At 41.7% G+C, this 12,176-nt stretch overlaps 1 long non-coding RNA gene across 1 annotated transcript in view; it reads right to left on the reverse strand.

Annotated features, from left to right (window-relative positions):
* Positions 1 to 8,265: 8,265 nt before the first annotated feature.
* LOC142870078 (uncharacterized) overlaps positions 8,266 to 12,176 on the reverse strand; it is a 118,577-nt gene continuing 114,666 nt past the window's right edge. The window contains exons 5-6 of the long non-coding RNA XR_012918633.1: positions 10,685 to 10,822; positions 8,266 to 9,007 (exon numbers count right to left, since the gene is read on the reverse strand). This is a non-coding gene — a long non-coding RNA (uncharacterized LOC142870078). The remainder of the gene's footprint in view (positions 9,008 to 10,684; positions 10,823 to 12,176) is intronic.

A 12,176-nucleotide genomic window follows, 5' to 3' on the forward strand; every position in this document is an offset into this window, starting at 1 on the left:
ATATGTGTTTGTACATATCTATTATAAATCTGTATCTACACAAAAAGACTTACAAAGAATCAGCCCATATGATTACAGAGGCTGGCCAGGTCCAAGATCTGCAGGTTGAGTAAGGTGAGTCAGCAAGCTAGAGACCCAGGACAGGTAATTCTAGTCCAAAGACCAGCAGGCTCAAGACCCAGGAACAGCCAATGTCTTCAGTTTGAATTCAAAGACAGGAGAAATTTCTTCTTACTCAGGGAAAGGTCAGCTTTTTTGTTCTATCTAGGCCTTCCTAGCGATTGGATGAGACTCGCCCACATTGGGGAGGGCAATTTACTTTACTCAGTCTACTGGTTTAAATGTCACTCTCATCCAAAATTATCATCACCCAAACACCCAGCATAATGTTTGACCAAATATATGGGCACCCCATGACCCATTCAAGTTGATAAATACAATTAATCATCATAATTGTAAAAGTTCACTGTACAGTGGCATCTTAGTCTGTTTTATGTTGACACAACAGAATACCACAGACTGGGTAATTTATAATAAAAATAAATTTATTTCTTACAGTTCTGGAGGTTGGAAAGTCCAGGGTCAAGGGGCTGGCAACTGGCAAGGGCCTTCTTACTGCATCCTCCCACTGTTGAAGGCAGAAAGCCAAGAGAGCATGCGTGAGAGCAACAGCAAGTTTGCTTTTATAACTAACCCACTCTCAAGATAACCAACCCACTCCCACCATCAGGACATTAATCCATTTCTGCAGCAGAGCCCTCATGACCTAATTGTCTCTTATCAGGCCCCATCTCCCAACACTTTGGCATTAGGGATTAAGTTTCCAACACATGAACTTTGGGAAACGCATTCAAACCACAGCAAATGGTTAAAAGTTTACAGGTGGCATGGGACAGGACAGGACAGCATAGAATAGGTAGGATAGGATGGTATCACCAGAAAGACCTGGATTTAAAACCTGAATCTCCCTTCTTCCTAGTTGTGTGATTTAAGGCAAATGACTACATCCACTGACCTTGGGTTTCCTCATTTCTAAGGTGGGAATGGTCATGCCTGCCCCCAGGGATACTGGGAGAAACATAAAAGCTCATGCACCCTCCCCAGGTGGAAGGGAACTATGCTAGGCACTTCCCATATGTGTCTCATTGCACATGGTCTTCTCTAGGGCTCCTCCTTCAAAACCCTGTAATTCACAAACAGGCTTATCAGCCAGATTTCTGAGATACTGAGCTACAGCAGGGTGGGGAATGGGGGGAGTCAGATTGCTTTTCACTTTTTGGAGGCCAGGAAACATCGCAGCCCCTAAAGAAAGGAAAGATTCCTGCCAGGCAGGTGAGGCAGGTTTTCCACTTAGAACGAAGTCATTTGAGGATTGCAGAAACCATGGGTCTGAGAAATGGGGCTTAGTCTTATATTTCTGATCAAAATAAGATGAAAACTCTGGTAGAATCACACAAACAGACCAACCCTGAGCTAAGGCCTCTCAGTCCTGCTTTTCTCCTTGTAAAATGTCCCCAGGTGCTACAGAAATAAGATATATGACTCTTTCTCTCCTGTCCTCTTGGCAGAGAGGGGAGTGGATGTGTCCTTGGGCCCCTTCTCCATCTCCAGTGCGTCAGGGACAAAGTTTATTTCTCTCACTTGTGCTCCTCGCAGGAATTTCTGCTCTTCGGCTTTGCACATGTAGCCAGCTGGAGCCATGGCTCAGCCACACAGCTGCCTGACCTTGTTGGGTACATTGTTTTTCTTTCCAGATCTTCAGTTCGTTCATTTATACAGGACTGTTAATGTATACCTCTCAAGGCTTTAATGCTAAATGGAATTTATCGAATTCTTACCATGTCCTAGGCACAGGAATAATCTTAACATCTCTAAGGAGGGACAGGCTTGTGGGCATGCAAGCTGTGCAGCTGCACGGGGCCCTGGGCTTGGAAGGGCTGTCTTGAAATTCTTAATAACTTTTGAACAAGAGGCTTTACATTTTCACTTAGCATTAGGCTCTGCAAATTTTGCAGCCAGTCTTGGCTCTAAGAGACAGGAATTACCTTTATCTTCCTCTTGCAGATGACAAAATGGTGGTGTAGAAAGGTTCAGTAACTCGTCCAAGGTCACATAACCAGTAAGTGGCACAAAAAGGAAGTCTCTTTCCAATCCATGCTTTTCATACTTCCACATAGTGCCTCCTTAGTCAAAGAGCTTAATTAAAAGCTATTAGTCAGTGCTTTGTAATTCCATGTAGCTTCCTATCTCCCAGGTCATCTTGGTCCTCATGCTGATGACACTTAGCCCAGCAGCTATTAAGAAATGACCCCACGCTGCAGATGCATGTGGTTATTAAATACAGTGTCTTGTGAGGTCTGCCACAATAAAGTCACCACCTTGGAAGTTGGGTTGAGGCTCCTTTAAAGGTAGCAGAGTTGGGATGTCCATACCTGCTATCAGTCATCTGGGAAAGCAACAAGACATCAGAATGTAGATGGAGACTATGATAACTTCCCATCCTGGAGGATCTATCTCTCTTGTTTTTAACTACAGAATAGTCAAGATTATCTCAGGCCTATTTGTGGGGGTGGAAGTGGGGGTGAAATCACATGAAATGTGAGAAACCCCCTCCAGGAAGCAACAGGGCTTCCACTGCACCAGCCATTTGGGGGTAGAGGGCAAGTGTCCAGGGACAGAATTAGCAGTGATTCAAGGCTTGTGACTCTGGACCCATGACAGGGACAAGGGTTGGGGCAAGGAGCAAGGAGTCTGCACCTTGCCTCCCAGACTTGGTTTTATCCTTCCTTTTATGTATCCCCTTTGCTTTGTCTCTATATTTGGTTTTTGTTGTTTGTTTTAATCTAGTAAGTCTAACTATGCTTAAAGAAACCAGGACAATAAACCTGTGACCTTGCTTGGGCCAGAGTTTGAAAGAATGGAGAGCAGTACATCCCCAGGTAACTCTGTAGTGCATAGTGGTGGCAGATGAAATAGAATTCAGAGAGGTCAAGAAGAAAGAAAAGGTCAAGAGGAAGAGCTAGGTCCTCTAGACTTCCCAGGTGCCTCTGAACTTTCAGTGTGCACAGGAAACATCAGGACATCTCCTCCTTAAAAGGCAGACTCTGACTCGGCAGGTCTGGGTGGGGCCTGAGACTCTGCATTGTTGCCAAGTCTGGTCTGCACGCTGCACACGGAGCGGCAATGTCCTGGAAGAGCTCCAGCCTCTTAGACTTGGGGCCATCAGTCAAATATGTTTTACTGAGGATATTTGAAGAGAAGAATAATGCCAATAGGCTATTTTTAGGGAAGAATGCATAGCCTATTGGCATTATCAGCAGTTCCCAACCTTTTTGGCACCAGGGACTGGTTTCATGGAAGACAGTTTTTCCACAGACAGAGGCAAGGAGTGGCAAGGGGCAGCAGAGCTCTGCGGCCGGGGACTGACCATGGGTTCGGGACCACTGCCTTAAAACCAAGCCTAAAAGCTTTTGGGGTTATCACTGCTAAGAGATTGGCTAGGAGGAAAACAGAAGTTGAATATTTTTGTTGACAAGTTACGTTCCTGTTTTGTGAAGTTTAGCATGATTTTAGAAATAATTGAAAGCCCCAGATGTATCTAGAATCCCTCTTGCCTTACCAGGGTGTCTGAAATTCCCACCACGAAGAATAACTACTATATTTATTACGGTACTATTTCCTCAAGAATGTCGCACTCGAAACAGTTGTTCTAAGGTATTAATTGATGCCAAAAATAAGAGTTCTGTGATCAAATTAATTAGGGATGCAGTTAAAGTTGAACATGTTTCTTTACTGTGGGACTCTTCGGAGCGAGTCCAATGCTAATATACATTGTGAATAACTAAGACAGGAAAAGAACAGACACAGCATTTCTGAATCTTGTTTGATTACAGAACTCTCTTTGTTTTCCTGTTTTTCTCTAGCTCCCTTCCTTTCTTTCTTTACTGGCAATTAAATAAATGTTAATTGCATCAACAAAATGCTGGGGGTGGGAGGGTTTCTTATCTGTTTCAGCAGAGATTTATTTATTTTTAAGTATTGTATTCATTGTCAAGTAGCAGGGCAGTGAAATGAGCCCTCATACACTACCCGTGTGAATTTCAATCAGTATCAGCCTTTGCAAAGTTCTTTGGAAGTATGAAGGAAAAACAATAAAATTATTTATAAACTTTTGAACAATATATGAACTTCCACGATTCTATATTTAGATCTTTTAATTACCCCAAATATAAAACTTTCCCCCTACAAAGCTATTTGTTCTGTCCCCACAAACAAAATGGAAAAACTGAATGCCTTTAAATATGGGGATGTTTAAGATTACCTCTGATGATGTCACTCTGTGCAATACTATATAGTCATTACAAATGCCTATGAAATCATACTCCAGTGTGCCTAGTTATTAAGCTAAATCAATTGCAAAAAAACTAGCTGCAATTCTTCACTTCTCCTACCCCTGGCCTTTGCAAGTGACTCAGAAGCCCCTTCCCATTCAGAGATGGAGTCTACTTCCCTACTCTGGAATGCAGGCTGGCCTTGTAACTTGCATTGGCAATACCTCATAATGACAGTGTGCCAATTCTCCACCTAAGCCTCTCTTGCTTCTGCATTCTCTTTTCTTGAATTTTGTCACCAGCATGTATGCAACCCCAGATGAGCCTCCAGGAGGATGAGAGACTGCAGGCAGGAGCTCTGAGAAGCCCCCAGACAAGTGCGAGAGCCTAGCCAAGATCACCCTGTGGCAAACACACGAGCAAGCTCAGCTCAGACCAAAGGGGCTGCGGAACCTTCCGGCTAAACCCTGAATTCACCTGCAATCATAAAAGATCATTACTTTAATCCACTAAGTTTTGGAGTGACAATAGGGAACTAATAGAGTTAATAATATAGTAGAAAAAGAAAAAGCACATAACAAAAAATTGTATCAACTAATGTGAAATTATTATAAAATAATTATGACCAAAAGGAAGATGATATACATGAAAATGGGATGAATGGTTGTTTTAGGGCAGCCAGCTTATTGAAATATTGACATATTTTTCATTATCTTTCTATACTTCTGCATTTCCAAATTTTCTCTGATGAGCATGCATTACTGTCATAAGGTTTGCATATTATAAAAATGGTTCATTTAGAAGGATTAATAATAACTCAGGAGTCTTATAGATACTTGGCATCTGCCAGATACTCTAGTATCTAAACTTGTCCAAAAAAAGTATGTGTTTTGAAAATCATAAAATGTCTTATAATCTGTAATGTGTTATAGTTTTTATACTTTCATCATTGTCAAATGCTCTAATAAGATGCCATGCTTTCTGTTCTAAAACTGGTAGGCTTTTATATTTCATTTTAAGGCAAGAATGTATTAACGCCAAAAAGCTAACAAATTTATAGACTGAGTATCTGCGCCAACTTATTTATCATTAAATAATACATAATAGCAATAAGGAACACAAGCCCTCTCTGTGTCATATAGCAACTTCTCACACTAAACAAAGCTGAGCTTTCATCTTGAATGGTAGCTTTGGAAACGGGGCATGCACAGAGCAATCCTTGAACTGTTTACAGAGACAGTAACATGAGGAGCACATCCTCTCAGGATAAAAGCTGTTTTATGGTATATAAAGAAAGTCGTTTGAAAGTGTGGCTAAAATTACGAAGGCTTTGTAGTCCTACAGCAACTTTCATCCAAGCATCTGAAAACATTTTACTGACATACACCTTTAATCTGCACAACCCCCTGAGGGTAAGTAGCAAGTTTTACCACCCCCATTTTACAGGTGGAAAAAGCAAGGCAGAAAGGTACTAGAAAAGAATACATATTAGTTAAATTTCTTTGGTTACAAGCAGCAGAAAAAAATTTTTTTTTGAGGCAGAGTCTCACTTTGTTGCCCAGGCTAGAGTGTGTGCTGTGGCGTCAGCCTAGCTCACAGCAACCTCAGTCTCCTGGGTTCAAGCGATCCTACTGCCTCAGCCTCCCAGAGTAGTAGCTGGGACTACAGGCATGTGCCACCATGCCCGGCTAATTTTTTTGTATATATATTTTTAGTGTATATATATATATATTTGTATATATATTTTTTTAGTTGGTCAATTAATTTCTTTCTATTTTTAGTAGAGATGGGGTCTCGCTCAGGCTGGTTTCAAACTCCTGACCTCGAACAATCTGCCCACCTCGGCCTCCCAGAGTGCTAGGATTACAGGCGTGAACCACCGCGCCTGGCCAACAGAAAGCAATTGACCAATTATGCAATAATAATAATTACAATTATTATTATAAAAATAAAACTAAGAATAAATGTGTGTGTGCATGTGTGTGCGTTTAAAGGATATAGAAAAGCACGTGACTGTGAAAGAATGAAGCCAGGCCTCTGAGGGGCCCTCGTTTGCAGGATCAAGTCTCCTAAGGAGCTGGTGTCTGGATGAAGCAGCTGCAGCCGTGTGTCTGTCAGTCCATTCAAAACAAATGGGAGAGAGAGAATGCCTGAGCACCCGAGTTTGGATCACAGGCCAACTCTCTGAGTGTTCCACAATGTGGTTGAGGAATAATTTGCCACAGAAAAATAAAAAAAAAAAGAAAATGGATGTCAGGCAGGCACAAAACTCCCTGTGCATATTTTGGAATGGATGGACAGTAAGATTATTGACTGTCCATCGCTCATCACTCTGCCCTTTCTGGAATCAACTAGACTAGGAGCTTCCAGAAACCAGGAAGGGACTAGGCAGTGTCTTAGAGCCCAGCCCACGGTCTGGCACAGGGTCATGTTCAATAAAAGAACATTGAATGTCTGGATGAGCACGTGAACCATTTGGTATCTGTGCAGTACTGGACAAAATGTTGAGAAGTGACATTTGTCTCCCATTTCTCTCCCACCAGCTTCAACACACTTCAACAATCCAGGGCATTTCCTCGGTTTCCAGCTTCCTTCTCAGCGAGCGATGACTGCTTCCCCACCCAACCAATCCTCCACGTCCTGGAGTTGTCCATTCTCAGGGATGTATTCAGAACTAGTTCTAGTGTCGCCTATCCAGAATGAGCTACATCTTCCAACATGAGGCCTCTTCTGCCTCAATGTTCTTACCTGTTAAAAACAAATAGGTAATAACAGCTCTACCTTGTAGAGTTGTTATGAGGATTCATGGAGATAATATTTATAAAGCATTTAAAGTAACCTTGGCACATAGTAAGACACTATCTGTCAGTTGCTATCATCATCATCATCCCTACCATCATCATCTTATATTATCATTATTCTTGTTATGGGGACTGTATTTTTAAAATTTTTTTTATTTTTAATTATTGTGGGTACAGAATGGTCACATATATTTATAGGGCATATGTGACGGTTACATACAGGCATTCAATGAGCAATAACCAAGTCAGGGTAAGTGGGGGATATATCACCCCAAGCACTTATCCTTTTTCTGTGTGCTAGGAACATTTCTATTCTAGTCTTTTAGTTATTTTAAAGTATATCATAACTTATTGTTGACTATAGTCACTTTGTTCTGCTGTCAAATATGGTTCATTCTATCTATCTGACTATGTTTTTGAACCCATTAATCATCCCCACTTTATCCATCCCCTCCTGCTACCCTTCCCAGCTGCCCTTCCCAGCCTCCAGTAACCATCATTCTACTCTGGGTCTCCATGAGACAAATTGCTTTAATATTTAGTTCCTACATGTGAGTGAGAACAGAGAGAGATGTGAGATCTTCATGCAAGATTTTTCCTTCTGTGCTTGGCTTATTTCACTTCACATCATGTTCTCCAACTTCCATCCATGTTGTTGTAAATGGCAGATTTCATTCTTTTTGTGACTATATAATATTCCATTGTGTATAAATGCCACATTTTCTTTATCCATTCATCCATTGATGGACACCTAGGTTGATTTCAAACTTTGGCTATTGTGAATAGTGCCACAATAAATATGGGAGTGCAGATATCTTTTTGGTATGCTAACTACCCCTCCTTTGGATATATACCCAGCAGAGGGATTGCTGAGTCATATGGTGGTTCTATTTTTATTTTTTTGAGGAACCTCCATACTTTTCTCCATAGTGGCTGCACTAATTTACATTCCCACCAACAGTGCACGAGGGTTCCCCTTTCTCTACATTCCCGCCAGCATTTGTTATTACCTGTCATTTTTTTTTTCTCTCCTGAATAGCTGGGACTACAAGCGTACGTCACCATGCCCAGCTAATTTTTCTATTTATTATTTATTTTTTTATTTCAGAATATTACAGGGGTACAAATCTTTAGGTTACATATATTGTCTTTGCCCCACCTGAGTCAGAACTTCAAGCATGTCCACCCCCATGGTGTGCACCACACCCATTAGGTGTGTATATACCCATCCCCTGCTCCCCCTCCCACCTTCCCGACACCTGATGAATGTTACTAGATCTTGCCTGTCTTTTTGATGAAAGCCGTTTAAACTGGGGTGAGATGGTATTTCACTGTAGTTTTGATTTGCATTTATCTGATGACTATTGATATATGCACTATATATTTAATATCAAGAAATTTCCATTTATAAGTTGCAGATTACTCTCAGCACAGAGTTGGTATCCCTGTTCCCACATAATAAATAAAGAAATGAAGCTCAAGCAGTTTAAGTTATCATCTCACAGACTATCAGTTACTAGGTGTCATCTTCCACTGCTTATCTCCAAGACTCTCTCTTCTTTTCCTAACATCTTATTGCTGCCACCACCAAAAGGCAAAAAGCATCAACACTGAATTTGCAATGGTGAATTTGCAATGGTGAATTTGCAATGGTGGAATTCCAGGCACAGAGAAGGAGATGCCTCTCCTGTTGACCCAGAGCCCGTCTTGAAAAGGAAACCTTGCTGGCTGCCAGCTCCATTCATGAGATAGGCCCAAGCATTTTCCCCACTAAACCTTGAGTCCCGTCAGAGTAGAGAAGTGCTTTCCCAGCGCCATGCATGGGTCCTGGCATTCAGTGAGGACTAACACACGTACGTCAAAGTTCAAAATACCCTACAGGATAAAAACATGAAAAATTCTTCAGAATATTTCTACTATTTGAGTCCTTTGGAGAGTTACCTCTTCTTCTGCCCTCTTGACATCTTTTTTCTCTTCTCCTCCTTAGTAAGGGAACCCATCTTTATTTGGCTTTTTAAATATTAATTTCCCTTGCTCAGCCCTCTCTGTGAACTGGCCTTTTCTCTGAGCCTAGCCTGTCAGTCATATGGCCACTTTCTTGTCCCATGGGCAGTACAAACTCAACATACCCCAAACCACATTTTTCATCTCTGCCCATCACTCCTCCTCCCAAACTTGTTCCTCCCCAGATAATTTCTGACCTCTCTTCAATGCATCATCCACCAGACCAGAAACACCAGGCTTATCTCTTTCCTCCCCATCACTTTTTTCACCCATCCATACTTCTAGGCTGTCAATTCTGTCTGTGTTGGTATGCTTGTATTGTTTCCCTAATCTCTCTTCCCACTCACTTCCCATCACCTCTAGCATGAACCCCTGCAAGCATCCTCTTATCCTATGCCATTGAAATCTATTTTCTACTGATGCAGAGTAAAGTTTTGAAGCAGAGATGGACTAGCCATTCACCAAACTGGTTTCCCTTTTCTCCAAAGCAATAGCTTGGCTATGTAGGAGATCAAAATACACCACCCTAAAACATGCCTCTTTGTCGTAAGGATTATTTTGAGACACTTCAAACACAGGAGAAGTCCTGAAAACAAAGTAGAAGCTACCTCTTTTTAAGGAATAATTACATTTATAAAGGAAGTCTTCATGTCTTGGTCTGTTTGTGCTGCTATAACAGAATACCAAGAATGAGTAATTTATAATGAACAGACATTTATTTTTGCTCATGGTTCTAGAAGTTGGGAAGATTGAGAGGCAGTATCAGGAGGCTTGTCTTGCTTCACCATATCATGGCAGTTCTCTCACAGGGGTGAGAGAACAAGGGGGGGATGCAAACTCATCCTTTACAAGAACTCCAGTCTTGGGATAACAAACCCACTCCTATGCTAACGGCATTAATCAGTTATGAGGGCAGTCCCCTCATGACCTAATTATTAATACCTTTGAAAGATCCACCCTCTCAACACTGTTGCATTGGGAATTAAGTTTTCAACACATAAACTTTAGGGGACGCATTCAAACCATGGCAAGGTGATTTCCTCTTTGTACCAAGAAGAGAAAGATGACTAAATCACTGGAGATGCTCATCGATGGAGAAGATACAGGCTTAAATCTTTATAACAAACCTCACCCTCATTCACTGTGCTTGTCCTGAGCATTGCCCCATAACCACCTTCCCCTTGTTTGTTTGTTTCAGTGGGTATGATATTTAAACCTGAATTCAAAGCCACCTCTATGACCTTACTCACTTATCCTTGGGTATCTTCCATGTCTACATGTTAATAAACTTCTGTGTGTTTTTCTCTTGCTTATCTATTTTTTGTTACAGGGGTCTGTCCCAACTAAGAACTATGATGGGTAGAGAGAAAATTATTTTTCTTCCCCTACAGCTACATTTCTCAGGCTCCCCTGCTGTTAGCAGCAACAATGTGACTGTGTCGACTGAGCTCTGGAAAGTGGGATGCGATGTGGATGGAAGTGATGTACCCACCCCAACATGGCCTAATGCTTGAAAACTTTCTACACAAGTCTTCTCAGCTTCCTTGCCTGGTCTGCTGGCTTGATGTCAATGGCCAGGCAACTTCAGAAGTCACGTCTTGGAAAACGCAGAGCCAGTGTCAACCTGAGACTCTGAATGCCTTCATTGAGCTGAAGGTTTTCCGTCACCAATAGGAGTACCTGCCACTGAAAAATAATATTGTATTACATGAAACCACTGAGGTTTCAGAATTTATCTGTCATAACACCTAGCCTTACATTAATTAATATATCATTCTAAAGCAGAAATTTAATTGCTTAAAACCTTCTGTTTTCTGCCCATTATCTTTGACATCAAGTCCAGAACTTTCTGGCTGTGGCCTTGTCTAATTCTATAATATAATCTTGCATCATTAAGATCACACATTTCACTTTCTAGTAACATCCAACTACATGTCAATCCCCCCACACTCCAGGATAGCTCCCATACCTTTCTGTCTCTCTCTGACTATCTGCCTGCTATTTGAAGTATGTTTATTATTTTTTTTATCACAAATTTAGTTTATATTCACTTTCTAGGATTAGTTCAAGTACCATCTCCTCCAGGAAGCCCTCCCTGCCTCTTCCAGCCCAGGCTAAGTTTCCTCCCTCTGTGCCTCCCTCTCCCTCAATGTACATTGTATTGGAGGCCTGATTATGTGCCATCAGATCTACCCCACAGGCTGCAAGTGAGCACCACCGGGAGGGGTTCATGACCTACCCATCAGGATGTCCCAGCCTAGAACCAGTGCTCTATACAGCTGTCCCTCGGTATCCATGAGGGATTGGTTCCAGGACCCTCAATGGATGCCAAAATCCATGGATGCTCAAGTCCCTTATACAAAATGGTACAGCATTTGCATATAACCTGTGCACATCCTCTCGTTTATACTTTAAATCATGAATAGATTACTTTTAACCTAATATAATGTAAATTCTATGTAAATAGTTATTATATTGCAATGTTTAGGGAATAACAAGAAGAGAAAAAGCCGTACAAGTTCAGCACAGACACAGCCATCTTTTTATTTTTTTGCAAATATTTTCGATCCATGGTTGGTTGAATCCACAAATGTGGAGCCCATGAATACAGACGGCCAACTGTATATGCTTATTGGACTGAAACCTTTCTCCTTCCAGCTGACTTATTTCCAAGGCTTCTTTGTTCACAAGGCTTCTTTGTTATGCTAAAGTATTTCAAGAAAGCCTTCCTTATCAAGGAAATTCAGTGCTAGCCATTTTTTTCCAGGATCCCTCTCTTGCATTTGGATCATGTAAGAATCCCAGAGCTCACTAGATCCAGGAAAGGGGCGGACAGAGAGTGGGGTGGTGAGGTTGCAACAGCCTCAGAGCTCAGTTCCCACCCCTGGTCTTGCTGCTGCTGTAATGGACTTGCTCAGCTGTCGTGGACCACCCAAAAATGGGTGGTTATGCCAGTAGCTCCCCTCCCTCGGAACCAGCTCAGCATGAGGAATTCTGCCAGGATTCCTAAGGCCACACACTCAGCACTGAGGCCTCAAAT

This window comes from Microcebus murinus, chromosome 3 (assembly GCF_040939455.1).
Source record: "Microcebus murinus isolate Inina chromosome 3, M.murinus_Inina_mat1.0, whole genome shotgun sequence".
Taxonomy (NCBI): domain Eukaryota; kingdom Metazoa; phylum Chordata; class Mammalia; order Primates; family Cheirogaleidae; genus Microcebus; species Microcebus murinus.